Source organism: Heterocephalus glaber, unplaced genomic scaffold (assembly GCF_053883595.1).
Source record: "Heterocephalus glaber isolate CG9 unplaced genomic scaffold, H.glaber_assembly_v1.0 deba00001531, whole genome shotgun sequence".
NCBI classification, from domain to species: Eukaryota; Metazoa; Chordata; class Mammalia; order Rodentia; family Bathyergidae; genus Heterocephalus; species Heterocephalus glaber.
The window spans coordinates 10018941-10037051 of NW_028258329.1; the positions used below are offsets into that span (position 1 = coordinate 10018941).

The window sequence follows — 18111 nt, forward strand, 5'->3', positions numbered from 1 at the left end:
AATTTTTGAAACACTAATCTCATTGACCAGCCTTAATTCCTCCTTCTCCCACTCCCCCAACCCAAACCTTGAAATGAAATATAGAAATTTTCTAATTTCAGGGTCTTATTGTATCATTATTTCCTTACACTAAGCCAAAAAAAAGATAAATGGTCTTGTGAAAATTCATGCTTCCTTTTTCAGTTTTCAGAAAAAAAGAAATTGTACTGAAGAATGTAGTATTGGAACTGCAGTCATGTCTCCAATGTAGCTTAGTTCCAGGTTCATCTAAGGATGCTAAATTAATGTTGTTATTTTATAAATGCAATGATCTTTTTTGTTGAGTTATTTAATGTAATTTTGGTTCAGGTGATATATCAGAACCTTTCAAAAGTTATCAGATTCATAAACACTAGATTTTTATTTTATTAATATTGGTGAATGTATATGAAAATTATAGAAATCTGTTTGTTTACATTTTTGTTACAACGTGAAAAGAGGTGACAGGCTTTTGTCCACAGATAGCTGTAATTGTGTTGCTGGTAACTACACCCTGGCAAACACATAAGAAGATTTAAAGTGGAATCAGCTACTGTACACTATCAATTTTAAATGAAATTTTGGCATGAAAAACTAATTCTGATTTTTTGTAATCCTATCTTTTAGACTCAGGAGGTCATACCTGGCACCAAAAGAATAAGTTAATAAGTAAAAATCTTAGATAAAATAAAGAAAGAGCAGGAAGAAAAATCTGTCTCATTCTACAATCCACCAATTTTTCCTGAGTAAGTATAAAAACTAAAAACTGCATATATTTTAATCATTAAACATATCACTGAGCTATTCCCTGGCAGAAATAATTCATTTTTAATATATATAATCTTTTTTCTGAAGCCATATATACTTTCATCAGCTGAGTATGGGCTTTTATAATTATTATCCCTATTCCCATACAATTAAAAGCCTTTATGTAGATATATAATTATCGATAGGCAAAAGAAACACTATACCGTTTCTGCAATCCATAAAATGGCAAGTGGAAAAACTACTCATTAATTTATATTTACACTATGGCAATTAAATTAGCAATACCTGGAGCACAGATGAAGAGAGCAAGGAGCCTTTACAGAAAGAGGCCTTTGCCCTGTTCAAGCTGTCATGATATCATACAGGCTTTTTGTGATAACTAAGAAATTTGTATATTGTTGTGACTAAAATATAGCTAAACTTTCAGTTTTGTCTAGTGTGTACATGTATGTTTAATACAATTATCTGTCTCTCTGTTGCCACATGTACATACTTACTTCACAGTGAAGCACACATATACATGTGTGAATATACAGGTTTTATACTGAGAAAAACATATATATATTCTATAAAATGTGTGATATATACATGTATCCACACATGCACATACAGTGGTGAAAATGATAATTTTATGGCTTGCATGAATTTTAGCTCTTTTGTGACTCATTCTTGGTTTCCCTCAGTTTGAAAGACACAAATCACAACATAATATATATGTTATGCATGTGCTACTGTAATGAAGTATCATATAAATACACACAGAAATTATAGTCATGAAAAGAACGGAACAAACCTAATATAACAGCTGTTTAACTTCTCTTTCTGCTTCCCTCGCAGGATTATTTGTCAGCTCTAAGGTCACTGACAGGCAGTACATGGACTGAGTCATTGGTACCTGCTTCACAGATGTGGTGGGCAAAGATATCCTGTGGTGAGGAAGGGTGAGGGACACAGAAAGCGTCCAGACACTGGGAATAAGTCTATTAGTACTGCAAGGTTCTACCATTTCTTAAGCTTCAGTGACTTTCAGCTTTATTTCTTTCCCATCACCCATACACCAAAGTTTTATTCCTAAGATATAGGAGACTGTTTTCCCTTACTTTTCCTTTTCCCCACCACCTTAATGTCTTGTCTTTCATTTCCACCTTTTCTTGAACTTAGAGTTTGTCCTGCCCTGCCTTACCTTGTCCTGTCCTTCCTTTCCCATCCCTTCCATTCCCTCCCCTTCCCCTCCTGCCCCCTCCTCTGTTCTCCTTTCCTCTCATTTCTTTCTTTCTCTCTCTACTTCCTTCCCCTTCCCTCCTTCTCTGTCTTTCTCTCTGTGTATCTGTCTCTCTATGTCTGTCTCTCTATGTCTGTCTGTCTGTCTGTCTGTCTGTCTCTCTCTCTCTCTCTCTCGCACATCAACTCTTTTTAAAATTTTTGGACAGGGTCTAAATAAGTCTCTAGATTTCCAGGCCTAAGTTAGAATTTCTGATCTTCCTCCCTCAGCCTTCCAGAGTGCTGGGATTACTGGTATGTATCACCATGCCTGGCTGAATTTACTTTTTCAATGTCATAAAAGGCAGTATATTCAGGATCTAGGCTCCAAGTTCAAGGCCAGGAAAAATTAAGGAATTTTCCCAAGGTTATGCACATGGGGATGAGTGGAATAAGAATAAGAGTGGGGCTCGTGTAGTGGTGGCATGCAAATGAATCCCCAGTTCTAGGACAGACATTGTCCTGGGCTGTGAGGAAATCCTAGTGAATAAGATGGGAAAGTTCTTAGAGAATAAAAAGTCATATTCTAAAGGCAAATGATATGAAATAAGCATATAATAAATAAATTAATAGCAGAGGGGGAAAAAGCATGGGATGGGGACACAGACAGTGCTATATGGAGATTAATCAGTTAGCTTTCTGTCACTATAACAAAATATCTGAGAGAATTAACTTACAAAGAGAAAAGGTTTTACAAGTCCCAGCCCTGACAAGACTGACCCACTGCTTTGACTTGAAGAGTTGTAGAAAATAACAACATGCACAAGATTTTTATACTTAGGTGTTTGGATTTCCTCTTGTTTCCTCTTTGCCTCCATCTGAAGAGCATTGGAGTGGGCTGATGACATGGAGGCTGAGAGACAGCGCCTCCATTGCATGATTTAACCATGCTTCTTCCAGAGCAAGGGGGTGCATTGCCTCATGACTTTCTGGGTGGGTTGGATTTGTTTTTTGGCCTTCATCATTTACACTGGTCATTGACACTACCAGACCTTTCTACCTAACTGCACACTTAAAATGTGGTCACGCTTCTGTGACTCCCTTTGCACCATGCCCTGGCTGCCCGAGTACCTTAAGATCTCCATTCCAGGCAGGCCTGGGCTAAGCTCTTGAAAAGTCTGGAACTAGCCACCACTCCTGCACTTACCTTTAGCAGTAACACACGTTTCTCCTTTTAATGTTCATGTGCGTTCCATATTTCCAGATTGAAAACTCATCTGGTTAAACATCCTCAGACCATATTATGATGTTTACTGCAAGAGTAATATGAATTCTCAAGAGGTTCTTTAAATAACTCTGGCTAGGTAAATAAATAAATGATACCAGTTGTCATTTACTGCACACCTACCATGTCCCAGGAACACTTTTAAACTACTGACATGTATGCATTTAGTGCTCACCAAACCCTCTAGTGTAGCTGTCCTGGTGAGGTGAATTTGAGAGCATTTGAACACCTGAACAGTAGCCGTGCCCCAGTCTGCAGCTTCTAGGTAAAAAGGAAGGGCCTGGCTTGGGAGATAATCTATAATTTTTATATATGAAAATTCAAGATTTTAACAGTGTGGGGTATATGTGTGTATATTTTATATACTTATTTTATGGACACATGTTAGACTATGTTATAACTACATCATACACTGTGAGAACTGAACAAATGTGCTTCCTGGGCAGCGTACCACCTCAGGCCCAGCAAAGAGCCTCTAAGTCAACAGTCTACTCTGGGATGGTGAGAAAAGCACAGCATTGGAGCAGCTGTATAACAGGGTGGTTACCTCTTCATTTCATGGACCCTTGAGATCCTGAGTTTAGATAGAAGTTAGTGGCAAACTGTCAGCTAGATCACACTGTTGTGGGCATTGGAAGTGTATTCCTAGAGTTCGTTGCAAATTAGGGGCTTGGTCCATGCCATTAATTTCTTCTTTTTTTTTTTTTTTTTTGTACCAGGGATCGAACTCGGGTCCTTGTGCTTGTGCAGCAGGTGGCAAAACCACTGAGCTAAATCCCCGGCCCATCATTAATTTATTCTTTGGGAGGAAGCTCTGGGTATGGAAACAAGGTCCTGGTACATCCTAGGTGAATGCTCCACCACTGAAGCATACCCACATCCCTCAGTCAGCTGAACAGGGCGCTGAGCCCACTCTCAGGGAAATGGGGTCCACAAGATTCTCTTCTTACTCTTACCCTCCACGGGAGCACCTGACCCAGCCCAAGGACTCATTTTTTATGTGATATTTGCAAGCTTCTCTATCTATACCTTTATTCCTCCTGGGTAAAAAGTTTGATAGGAATGTAAGTGGGTATCCTTGAAAGAATATTTCTATTTTGACAGGGACCAGTGACTTTGAGTAGCTTGAGAGAATACTCACGTGAGCCTGAGAATGCCATGAGAGATTGGGCATAGACACATTCCCTTTTACCCACCATGACTCCACAGCCTCCCTAGCTGTTTGTCTCTCTCTTCTACTGAGGCTTCAGGTAGTATTCTTTTACAAAAAAGGGGCTCTGTGGCAATGATGAAGGTATCTGGAAAAGTTAAAACCTTCCAGCCAAGTTCTAAGCATCAATCATTTTGTTATCAATTTTCTGCAAAAAGTTGTGGATTTTTTTCCCCTGCTCATAAATGCCTCCTAGAAAAATAAGAGTTGCAGTAGGCACTTTCTTTTCCCCAGGCACAGAACTATCAAACTTCTCAGCTGGAATTCAGAGACAGTAAGCAAACTCCCTAAATACTAACATGGCATACGAGCTGTTTTCCTGGCAGGATGGTTTTGTGCCCATCAACTTGGGAGTGCTATGGCAACTCAGTGGGGCCTTGCTGAATAGCAGTGGCACTGGGACTCTTCACTAAGGTCCTTCTGGTGCCAAGCAGTCCCCAAGTCAGAGCATGTGCTGATTTCAACATTTGTTGTCACTGTAGATAAAGAACAATCAGCAAAGATCCTGATCCCATGACCCATTTCTCAATTCTTCTGGTTTCTGGGAATCAGCATACTGATTATGTAGACTTGGCTGACTAGGAGAGGCTTGGGATTCCCCTACTGGCTTATGTCCTATTTTGCAAAATGAACAACTGTTTTCTTTTTCTTCCTCATTTGCAAGGTAGGGAAAATACTTCCTCTAGCCCTGTAGCAAATCTCCTTACTTTGCAATTGCATCTTGGTGTTCTGCTAGGTTGGTTAGGTGAATAGGGGTCTGGTGTCACAAGGCTAAAGAGAAGTGAGGGCCTGGATAGTTCATTTTTTTCTTCCTTAGCCTTTCCTTTTTCTTATTCCCTCTTCTACCTTTCATTTATGTTTCAGGTTATTTAATGGAAAATTGAAAGCAATATTTTAAGTAAAATGCCTGCGTTCTCTTAATGGGCATGGCTGTGGCCAACAGACCTATAGGTCGAATGGCTATGACACCAAGCAGTGGGCACATACACGTGCGTCGGCCAGTGTGCCCAAATCAAGTACTGTATGTGTGTGGAACCACATGCTCTTCTAGAGCTTTTCAGAGCCGGGTGTATGCTGGGCTGCAAGTGTTTTTCACTTCTTTTTAGTTTTTAAATGAAGACCCTTTTTAGTTATCTACCTCGGATACTCCATGAAATGGAAGAATACCTCACTGCATTTACCAACTCCATTGTGTGGCTTAATTGATGGTCAGTGTGGGCCTTCTTTGGGTTTTCAGAATGTGGGAGTTAATCATAGTGCTTCCGTTGCTCCCTTTGGCAATTCTGAGGAGCTACGAGGATCCTGATTTGTTCGCTGCAGTTTTAAATGACAGTGTGTGGGAAACAAATCAAGGAGTTCTGAGTCTGGTGGAGCTGCAGCTAGGGGCCTGTTCGTACAACCTCCATGTCCTCATCTGTAAAGTGAAGGACAAGAAGCATCTGCAGTCCAAGGCCCCTTCTGGACTCCTGGTTTGGTATGTGCTGGGCCTGATCCCCTGGGGTGAGTGGGAGTCTGTGTCTGTCTTGTGATCTTGGCTAGAATTTGTGAGGTTCTTCCCCCATCATCCGCATTGTGTATGGACTGGAAGAGCCCTGGAAACCCCAAAGCTGATCCCAGAGGCCCTTAGGGAGAGCTCCAGTCCTGGAAATAAGTTCTGTTTGGCAAAATAAGTTCATCTTCTCTTAAACTGTGTAGGCTTTCTAGGTTCTGCCAAATGGAGAACCAGTGAGAAGTGTTCATGAATAGAAACTCACATTTCTGCTCAGTAGAGCTCCTAATGATTAAATGCCTTTTCAAATAGGTACATCAAAGGCAAACAAATCAGGGTGTGGGACTCTGTTGTGGGTCTATGAGATCTGTTATCATGAGTTAAGTATTTTTTAAAACGTGGTATTGAGTCCAAGAGTCTACTCGATTATTATGAAACTAAAAACACATTACATTCCAAAGATATTTTGGAAACAATAGATTTTGATATTCACCGGTGGCTTTTATCATTTCAACAAACTTGTATTTAGGGAGCAGGTGGTGTCTGTGAGCCTAGACCATGGAACTGGTGTTTAGTGGTGAAGCCGATAATTCTCCCACTTGCTTAAAAGATTGAGCCGAGACAAGAGATTTTTACCTGACTGTGTCTTCTGCCAGAAGCCAGAGAAATGCACAATCTTGGAACGCTGAGACGTGGATACCGCATGTCTAATGGATGGAATCTTTTTTTGTCTGGGGTAGAAATATACAACTATTGACTGTGTTACGCATATGGAGTAAAACTGATTGCAGGTGGTAAGTTTGTGTGTACTTTAAGAAAAACATTGATTACTTATACATATCCTGGTAAATGTAACTCAGTTCAAATCCAATATAAAAATGCTTTCAAAAGGGAACAGTAAAATTTTAACTGGATCCCTTCAATGTATGAAGGGATCCCAGCAATACCCATGGTATGAATTTAATGCTCTTTTTCAAAACTCTAAGCTCTGTGATTCTGCATAGACCAAATTAAGAGAAGGTTAAATTCGATATGCATGAGTGGTGTTAGTCCTTGTTAGGAGTGAATCATTTTTGGCCTTAAGACACAACATTTCATGTTCAATTCATGTCTCAGAAAAGAAGCCGTAATTCTAACTACTGGAAATGAAATAATGAGCATAGTTGTACTGCGATTACAGGTGTATCTCACAGATAAAGAACGATTAACATGAATAGCTCACATTCCCCCCATCTCGTGGATGGATATGAGCAAGGTAGCCATAGTCGGCTGACCCTGTGCCATTGATGGTGTGAGGTCAGCTGGAAAAGAAGCCCAGACCTGCATTCTCGAGACCTCATCACGAGCCCTCTTGGCATAATCAGCATAGCACAGTGTTTTAGGTCAGAGGCACCCACCCAGGCTCTGCCCGATCGCTGCTGTACAATTTTAATGAGTTACTCTATCTCTCAAAATCTTCTCTTCTGAGTATCTGATTAAAATAGTCTTTCTGTGAGGACTGCATTGCGATATGTCTGGCACACAGTGAGTGCTTGAGAAACATTTGCTATTATTATTATTATTATTATTAATTTTATTTACTTATCTTGAAGCCAAATGAACAGATATTTGAGAACTTTAGGAAAAAGTCAGTGTAGGAATTCAAAGTTTCACCAGTAATGGAATTATTTTTCTTCCTCAAACTGAGGCTTTTCAAAACACCAGTGATAAGATAGGTAATCTCTAAAGGCTTGAAGATTTCAGCTTTTATTTTTGATACATCTTGGTCCTTTTTTTTTTTCTGAGTTTTAAAAAATACATATGACCATCAGGGAATAGGAAAGAGGATTAGTCTTCCTAAAAATAATATGGGCTTTATAGGTCCATTTTGTTTGACAATTATTTTCTAAGGCAACTGGCCTTTCCAAAATAAATTTACAAACTGTATCCTTATAAAAAATTAGAACTTGGCAAGCCAAAAGAATTTGGGCCATATCAGCTCTGTCATTCTACATTTTAAAATATTTAGCCCTACTTCAAGATAAGTAGGAACAATTGAACTTAAACAACCAAGAAAAATAAACATACAACATCTTGAAAATGTACAAATAACTAGATGGTTTTTAAAAATGTTATCAGAAATGTCTTTATTACTAATAAGCTCTAAGTTAGACTATGGCCATAGATTATATTTATTTGTAATGTTATGGCCACACTGCCAAGGGACTGTCCACTGTGAGGACAGATGAAACTCAGCATTCACAGCCACTTGGAGCCGTGGCTGGAGGAACCCCAGCTGGCTGATGTCAAAACCCTGGCAAGTCTTTGGCATGGGGGTGGAGAGCATGTGCTTTGGTACAATCAGAATGGCTCAGGGTATGATTTGAAGGTATGATTTGAAGCTAAGATTTGAACAATCTTAAAGGACGATTGGATAGTGTATCAAACCGAGTTCTCCAGAGGAATAAAACCAATAGAATGTATATAATAACCACGGGGTGTGTGTGTTATTACATCGTTTTACATAAAAAAGGCTGAGTAGTCTCGCTGTCTGCAAGCTGAATGGCTGAGGGAACTTGTAGGTGTCCAGTAGAAGAAGCTAGGAGCCTCTGATCAAGGACCAATGATGCAGCCCCAGTATCGAAGCTTAAGGCCTGGGAGTGTCCTGGACAGTCACTGGTGCAAGTCTGCATCAAAGGCTGAAGACTGGAGCCTGATTGCCACAAAAAACTCGGCGGGCCAAAAAGAGCTGAGCATGTGCCTGAGAGGGCGTTTCCCCTCTTCTGAGTTCTGTTCCATCCCGGCCCCCAGCCTATGGGTGCCTCACACATTCAGAACTATCTTCTCTCAATTTGCTGACATGCGTGCCGGTCACCTCTGGAAACACCTTCACAGGCATACCTAGAGTGCGCTTCATCGATTTTCTGGTTGTGTCTCAATCTAGTCAAGTTGATAACAAGATGAACCATCACAGATGGGCTTGTTGACTCTTCCAGGTACAACGGTTTCTTCCTTTCTGCCTCTCCACCTTCCCCTGGCACCAGTTTCCTATGCTTGGAGATACGAATAATGGGAGCCCAGTGATCATGAGAAAATTCTACTGGGTTGATGAACAACAACAGTGAAGGGCAGGAACAGTACAAAACCAGTACTGGGAGGACAACTGAGACCCATAATTACTCAGTGAGTTGACCTTGCCCTCCTCAGGACACCTGATGTGCTGCTGAGCGATAAAATATATGGCTCTGGTATCAGATGCAAATTCACATCTCCCCACACTGGTAGGTTTCCTGTGATCCTCAGGCCACGCACTCATTGACACCCATCTTTTTCATTTGCAATATAAGTATATAAAAATTAGATTTTTGTGGGATGAAATGATAGAGCTATAACTATTACTATTAATTTTTAGTCTGCAGTGTGTCAAGAACATTATCCTGACATGAGTTCTCTTTATGTACTAATATCTATTTTATTTTTTTAAAAAATCTATTTTATTTCTAGTTTTCCAGTGATCTCTGATAAAATCACAGGTACCACAGACCTGTGATGCTCTATTAAAATCTAAACATTTTTTTCTGAGTCAGAAATATTTTAAAAAATCTCAGGAACTTCCCATACAAGAGTTTAATTAGGTAAACACATCAAAGAATAGCTTAGATTATTTTGTTTATAGTCTCAAGAGAAAGTTCTAAAGGACATACTCCTTTTAACTTTAATACACTTTTCCAGGATCCATTGTTTTATTTTGATTTATTCCTTATAAGTACATTTAAATGACTGCTATGAAATGACATTTAGGATACAAATATTTTTAATCTTAATTTTTAATAATTTCTTGTCTTAAAACTCATAATATTTTGAGTTCTAATAATAAAACTGGAATTTTGATTTTTACAAGTAATATCTCAACCAAGAATCATCATATACAAACCAAAAAATTTTCAAGACAGTCTGGATTGTATTCAAAGTAACAAACATTATTCAAAAGTACAAATTTCATTCATATTTATTGCAACTCTATTCATAACAGCTAAGAAAGGGAAGCAACTTGAGCATCTATCAACTGATGAGTGAACAAGGAAAATGGGTTATGTATACATAATGGAATACTATTCATCCATAAAGAAGGTTGAAATCCTGTCATTTGCAATATAACATGAATGGAATTGTTGATCTTTATATTAAGTGAAATCAATCAGGCACAAAAAAGACAAACAGCACATGATCTTGCTCATATGCAAAATCTAAATATGTTGATCTCATAAAAGTTGTGAGTACAGAATGATACATGTCGAAGAGAATAGAGAGAGCACAAGGACAGGGAGAGGCTGGCCAATGGGGATGAAGTTGCAGTTAGACAGGAGTAAGATATTCTGGTGAGCTCCTGTATGGCAGGGTAACTAGATAACAATAAAGTAGTGTAGATTTTAAAAAGCTAGAAGAGAGGATATTGAATATCTGTTCCATAAAAATGATAAATGTTTGTGGAAATGGACATACTAACTCTGATTTGAATATTATACAATGTATGAATGTATCAAAACTTTACATGGCTCCTCTTGATGTGTATAGTTTTGTATTTCTATCATCAATTAAAAATAAATTTCAAAAATCCTCAAAAATAAATAAATGACTCACTTGCTTGGCTGTGTTGACTTCTATTTTCCATAGTGACTAGAAAAATCCAAAAGAACTGACTGAATGTGTCAGATATCATACAGACAGAATTAGTCAAGAGAAAGTTGACTTCCTTAGATATACATCTTCTCTTATATAGAGTCAGACCTATCCAAAGTAAGAAGAGTGAGATAATACTTTATTGTCTTTTTGTTCTTTTTAGCATTTAAGGTAGTAGTAGTAGTTGCTGATATTTTCATCGACAAATATAAAATTTTTTTAGTAACTGTTTTTTTTGTCCTTGAGGCTGAACGTATAACAGAGCCAATCACGTTACTTCATTCTGCAAGTGAGGGTAGTTGATTGACAGATGCCATGTGGCCCAAGCTGAACTAATCTGAATTCTTCACTTGGCTTTGTTTTGCTGCAGCTATCAGGGAATACTTTCTTTCTTCCTAGGTTGATAAGGATGGGACTCCCATACTTCAGGTATTCAGTAAATGCTTAACTTTGCCCACTGAAAGTTCAGCTCTTTGTTCACAGCTCCAAGGGTGGTGAACTCAAAACCCACAAGATACTATCCTTGATAAGGATGGCTGTATGTATCTGGGGTTTGAGACAGCCAGACTGTCTATGCTAACAATGCAATTTTTGGTGAGGGCTTGGGCTATGTGATACCCCTCAAGCTATAGAGGAGCTGGAGACAAAAGATAGGCTCATAAGTGATCAATGTGTCTACATGGCAGACTCCTAACAAAAAATCTGGACAACAAAACTTGGATGAGCTTTCATGGTTGGGAATATTCTGTGTGTGTTATTACACATCCTTGCTGAAAGAACAGTGTGCATCCACCTAATTTCACTAGGAATGGGCAACTGGAAGTGCCACACGTGGCCTCTTCTGGACCCTGTCCTGTACCATTTGTCCATTTGTTAATTTTCAGCCAGTCCTTTCATTATGAAACCTTACCACACCATTTATATGATGGTGTTTCTGATTTCTGTGATAGTTGCTAGTGAATTATTGGAACAGAGTGGGCTTGGAGACTTCCTGAACATGTACAGGGCATTTGTTTCTCCACTTTTACAGAACAGCTCAGAGAGAGAAGAGAAGGAAAGATGATAAATAAGGTGGATGAACAGGAGAGAAATGAAAGAGAGAGATGAAGAGAGAGAGAATAGCATCATTATGTCTCACTCTAATGCTTGAGGCCAATTAGGATGCCTTATTTCTTAATCTGTAAATTAATCAGATATATTCAAATCATTTACTCTCTCACTTCCTTTTTCTCTCCTTCTGATAGTTTATGTTGTATTTATGAAAGGCATATTTAATCACTGCATAACAATTTTCCATATGGTTGTGACTACAGTAAAATCCAAGCAAAATAAATCTTTGTAAATATTTTGTACCCATTAACAAACTTACTGAAAAATACACTAATTTGAAATAAATTAATTTAGAAATGGAGATGTCACCTTCATAAACCATTTTAACTACCAAGTTATTTGTGAAATACTATTAGAAAAAGACAGTTGAAAACTAAACTTAGTATAGGCCTGCTAGTGTACGTCTGCTAGTTTCATACTCTGTGTAAGAATTTTTAATATATAATTTTCTACATTTTGAGCTTTCAGCATAATTTTTTTATGTGCGAGGAGATGACATCCTATCACTCTAGAGACCTAAAGCTAAAAACTTACAATGCTACTCTAGAGAGGTATTAAGTCCAGAGAGAGTGCTGTCATAGAAAATGCTATATTCTTTTAAGTGCTACATTCTGTTACTGCTAATCCCAAATTTTAGCATACAGAAGAACAATTTGCAAGTATATTCTTTATGAACATTTAGACATTTCTATTATACCATTTATTGTTCTATTGATGGAAAATGGACTACCGTCACTATGTACTGATGGTTTACAGTTAGTTGTGCTCCAAGAGCTCCTAGGAAGGACTTTTGGAAGGTGGTGGAATGACAGGGGCTTCTACCTGACTTCCTGTTAGGGGCTGAGTTCTGCCTGGAAGAGGGGGTGACTGGGAATGCGACTTGGAAGGGAACGGCTGGCTTCTGGCTCCTCCTCTCTTTCTGTTTCTGATCTGTCAGGCCTTGAGCAGCTCTCCCCGACCAGCCCCTCTGCCATGCTGTCTTGACTTGGAGCCTGTGGATTACAAACTAAAACCTCTATAAATTGTGATCCAAATTAAAACTTTCCTCCTGTAAGCTGTGGGTATCAGATATTGTGTCTCAGGGATGAGAAAATAACTAAGACACCTGGTAAGAGTCCAGAAATAGCAACTACATCTCTAAAAATGTGTCAGTATTCCTGGGGATTTGGGGAAACAAAAGGAAACTTTCCTAATTTGGTAAAAGTACACAAATTCTTAAGACAAAAAAATCCCATGTGATTCTTAGATGTCATAAACATTTCTTATAAAGAACAGCTCTCTTATTACTGCATCTAGGTTCTGGATTGAATGAAAAAGAAAATGAACTGCAATTATTAGAATCAGAAAATTTCACAATTACAGATAGTGTAGTTTTATAGAAATTTACAAGAATTTTGGAAATTTTATAGCTTCAAAGGCAATATACAAATGTCAATATTAATTGATTAATTATGACTGTATCCTTCAATATTAGTAATGAGAAAACATGTTTTTTAATTTGTCTTGGTATCTTTATGTGGGATTGAACAAAAGGCCTTTGAACTGAACTATGTTCTCAGCTCTTTTGTATTTTGAAACCCAGTATCTCTGAGTCACTAAGTTGCCAGGTTGGGCTCAAACTTGTGATTCTCCTGTCTCAGCCTTCCAGAATTCTGGGATTATGTATTCTTTAAAGGATTCCAGGTCAGTATTCATGAGAATACTGTTTCAGAAGTTAATGAAGTGTGGTGAATATAACAGTATCAAAAGGACACAGAAAGTCTTATGAGTAGATTTATTTCATATATCCTAAAGAGATCAATTATCTTCAAACTCATCTAAAATTTTAATTAAAATCTCAACAGAGTTTTTTGTTTTCCATACAGTTTGAACTACTTAATTCATCTGGAAGAGACAAGGGTCCTAAATAGATCAGGTGATTTTGAAAATGAAGAGTAAAGAAGAAGCACATACCAGATACAGACTGAGTTATTTTAAGGCTGATATGTTCAAAACAGTGTGCTGTGGTCTACCGTGGTAGGTAAAGATCCTAGAAGAAACAGCCCTACTTAGATATGGGGAGAGGCTATGAGATGACTTTACCAAACCAATGCGAGAAAGGGCCTTTTCTGTGCAAAAAATAAATTGGTAAAGATATGTTTTATACAAACCTAAAAGTAAACATCATATACTGAAGTCTAGAAGCAAAGCTCCAAAATTCGTAGACAAAAAGAGAACATTAATGACATCATAATAGGAAATAGCTTTACATGTATATACATGCAAACCATAATCAAATTAGTAACTTTGACTAAAGCTCTCCTATGACAATTCTTCTTTTCATTTACAGGTACCTTAAAATACCCCCAAAATTCTATATTCTTATAGCAAACTAGATCAAGAATATATAAAGAATCTGACCAGATAGAAAAATACGAACACAGTGGCATGTCATTTCGCGAATTTAATTTGTTCTAAGATTTTCGAAAAGATGGCCACGTTTGTGTTTGTGTGGGAAAAATGGATGCAGTCATGTTTGTTGCCCAATGTAAAGTGTGCAAACAGAAACAAAATTTTGCCAAATGCTTCTGTTTGCAAACCAGATTGTTTTCAACCAATCAAATTGGAAATTTTCAAAACTCCAACACCTGATATTGTGGAAAACATGAGGAAAAGGGAGCCTTTGAGCATGACTCCAGATGCGATAAATGAGGATGCTGACTCCGGAGTATCACTTGACAAGATGCAACAAATCCTGAAAGTAGTCATCCACTGTGACCAGCAGTTCCACTTTCTATATTTACATTACAGAAATCTTTGCACCATAGCTTGTGACAGTGAATAACTGGAGCAACCCAAGTGTATGTCAATAAAGAAATTAATGACTGTGGAATATTCCTAACAGGGATACTACACAGTAGCTAAAATTAATGAAGTAAATGTCCTAGTGGTTTCCCGGTCTGCTATATCATCCCATTTCCCATGCTTCCATTACATTGATCTCCTTTGGGGGATTTGTTGTTAAGGTTTCCTCTCTCTGGAGCTTTCCTTTTCCTAGAGGTCCCTGTGCTTCATTTTTGAGCTTTACTTTGTATTTTTATCACTTCATGTCACCTCTTTGCAAATATCTTGTGTAAAATTACCATAGAAGATTGCATCTCCTCACCCCACGGTCCTCTGACCTCTGTTTGCTTTTTGCCCTACAAGAATATAAGCTTCCTGCTGTATGTGTATTTTTAGAGTAAAACACAGTTACCTGCTCACATTTGGAAGTTAACACAGCTGTCTTGGGCATTAGCCTGTACTCTTTTACACTCCTGTTTTGCCATGGAAGCAAGACCTGGAGTTCCTCCCTTTTACTGCAAATCTTCCTGGTTGTAACAGATGAACAAGAGGAATGTGATGCAGGAAGCAGCCTGTGAATCCTCCAGGCTCCTGAGCCCTCAGACCTTGCTTTGCTTGGTCCTTCCATGAGGCTGAAGTAGGCAGGAATAAGTGTTGTATCTAAGACTAAGACTGGGTCTAGCTTGGATATGATGGAGGTTCCCTTAACTGAGAGGTCGTCAAATGACACTGTAGCCTGAACCAGAGTAGAACCTGTGCTCTTTAGGGCCCAGTGAACTCACTTGCTTCTCCCTGAAGTTTTTACAATATCATTTGTGTTGGAAAAGACCACTTAAAACCACAGTCTAGCATAATGTTTATATCCAGAGGGTTGGAAAAGGAGGGTCATTAAGTGTTTCAGACAACAAGAAATGTTCGACTGCTGCTCTTCTAGGAGGGGGGACACTTAGCACACAGCGGTGTGCCCATGTGAACCGCATCCTTGTTGTCAAAAGCCTTAGGTATCTCTCTTCTGACCTGCGGTTCACCTTATCTTCTCAGGGGTAGGTTGAAATGGGACTCCTTGCATCAAATGAATAGTTATTCTCTTTCTTGAATTACCTGTGCTCCAGGCGGGAATATGGGATTTGGGATTTGATAGACTAGGTTTGAATCATGGCCACATTATTTCTTAGCCATGCGACTTTCATAAGTAGCTTAATTTCTCCCTATGCCCTTTCTTCACTTAAGTCATAAAGGTTATAATAAGTCTTCCACCTCTGGGTTTTGAGATAGACATAAGGGAACAGCAGATACAAGGTGCCACGATCCTGAAATTTGATTGACAAAAAGCACATTTTCTGGACCAGTTTAAATCTTTCCTCTCTCGGTGGAGATAGTCCTAATTCTCCTTAATACAACTCACACAAAACTACATAAGAATGAATTCCTTTTAGAAGCCTAGAGAATAAGTCCCTCATCATTGCCTATTTTGCTGAGTGAGGGAGAGGGCAAAGCAACAAGTGATGATAACACAACAGATACTGCTCTTGTCTCCATGGAAATCCTCTGGTAACTGGATAACTTGCTGCTAGCCCATGTGTGAGCTAAATTTACTAAGTAAAAGACAAACTCAAGATAAAACAAATGGATGGAGAGCCCGCTTCTGGATGTTGACTATTCTTATCTGGGAGAAGTCTAAACATAAAGAGTTTATTTCTTCATTTTGAGGAATTTTGAGGAACAGCTGGTACTCAGACCCATGTTGCTGTCCTTCTGTTAAACTTCAGCCAGTCTAGAGAGTTCTAATCAGAAATGATTTCCTAACGGTTAAATGAAAGAAACCAAGGTGCACTTCTTTTTGATAAAGAAGGATTTCTATGGTAAGTAAAGGTTAATTTAATTTATTTTCTATTTTTTGGTACCGGGGATCAAACTCGGGATCTTGCACTTGCAAGGCAGGGGGCAGAACCACAGTAAAGGTTAATTTGAAGAAAGAAAGAGCAAGCTTTCCCCCAGCCTTCCCCCTCTTCATTTTTCAGTCTCCATTTAAAACATGGTCATATTGACTATATTCTATCGCTGGCTCTGTTCTCTTCTTATCTGGAATTTCTTCTTCATGCTCCCTGACAGCCAATGTAGGGGCAAGGAGAATGTTCAGGGGCCTGGATTCAAGTCATGGCCTGACACTTATTAGGTACATGATGACATTTACCTCCACACACTCCACGGTTTGAAAAACTGGGGTCCAGAACAGTTAATACTGATCTTGAAAATGTCTTGAGGGGACTCAGTCAAATAATATCTCCAAAAGATCTGGACCATAAAAGCCATCAAGTAAATAGGAAGCAGCTGCTATTATGATTGTTCTCATGCTCTTAACTACTCTCAACCTCTCAGGAGAAGACTGAAAGGGCCCTTCGCTCGTGCCTCATTATTTATATTGAAGAATCTAAGCAACATAATCATCCTAATTCTGATACATTATGCCAAGGGCTATGGAATTAGCTCAGCAATTAGAGATTTTAGTAACTTATTATTTTTAAACATTTCTGAGGAGTAGGTAGATTCAGCTCTAACTTAATAGATAGGTTGCATAACTTTGTTAGTGACCCTGATTACTCCATTTCCTTATCCTTCCAACTTTAGACTTTCATTGTATACGTTTCTATTCTCATACTTTTATATAGACTTTGTTTTGTGCAATACCTGATTTTATATGTACAATACTTAATTCAGCTTGCCTATCTACAGATGCTGAAATCTAGCATTCTCAAGAGAGTTTTGCATGGTTTAGTCATTACTCTTGTAGAGTTGTTCCTAAATGAGACCCCCTCTCACCCCTACCCCAGCAAACAATTGACAAGGTCAAGAGACATTTCTGGTCATCACAACTGAGTGAGAGCAGTGATAATGGCACATACTGAGTGGAGGTCAAAGGTACTGTCAAATATTCTACAATTTACAGAATAGACTGAACAATTAATAATCATCCAATGTAATCTGTTAATATTTCCAAGGTAAAGAATTCAGAGCTAGGGTGACCCCAGACATCCTTTTTTTTCTTGAAACAAGCTCTTACTATGTAATCCAGACTTGCTTTGAACTCACTGTGCAGCCAAGACTGGCTTTGAAATTGTGATTTTCCTACCTCGGCCTCCCAAATGTTGGGATTACAGGCATGTAGCACTATACCCACCCAACTCCAGACTTTTTGATTCAACCTTAGACATTTGAAGAGTAAAAGCAAGCATCCGTAACAATTAATCAGAGATAGCAGGTATGAACTGGAACTATTACTGGCATACAGAGATCTAAGTTTCCTCTATTTTGAGTTCATTTTCTTTTGGAATGCAGAGATATTGCCCATAATTTTAGTTTTAATTTACCTTCTTAATTTGCATATGCCTTTCTCATCAGTTGTACTTTAAGTTACCAAAAGATGCATGGTGTGGCTTCTGCAGTCTTCCCTCTTCCTGCTAGTACTATATACAGAGCCCCTCCTTAATAAACCTTCTTGACTTATTTATAATCTCTGTTAAAATTTGGGTCCTTGACAAAGCCAACTAT

At 38.5% G+C, this 18111-nt stretch overlaps 1 long non-coding RNA gene across 5 annotated transcripts in view; it reads left to right on the forward strand.

The window, feature by feature from the left end:
* LOC101713598 (uncharacterized) overlaps positions 1-12042 on the forward strand; it is a 43303-nt gene extending 31261 nt beyond the window's left edge. For 2 of the 5 annotated variants that reach the window (XR_015441706.1, XR_205586.3), the window contains 2 exons: positions 646-764; positions 1624-12042. This is a non-coding gene — a long non-coding RNA (uncharacterized LOC101713598). The remainder of the gene's footprint in view (positions 1-645; positions 765-1623) is intronic. The other 3 variants (XR_015441704.1, XR_015441705.1, XR_015441703.1) reach the window with 3 other exon arrangements.
* The last annotated feature ends 6069 nt before the right edge of the window (positions 12043-18111 follow it).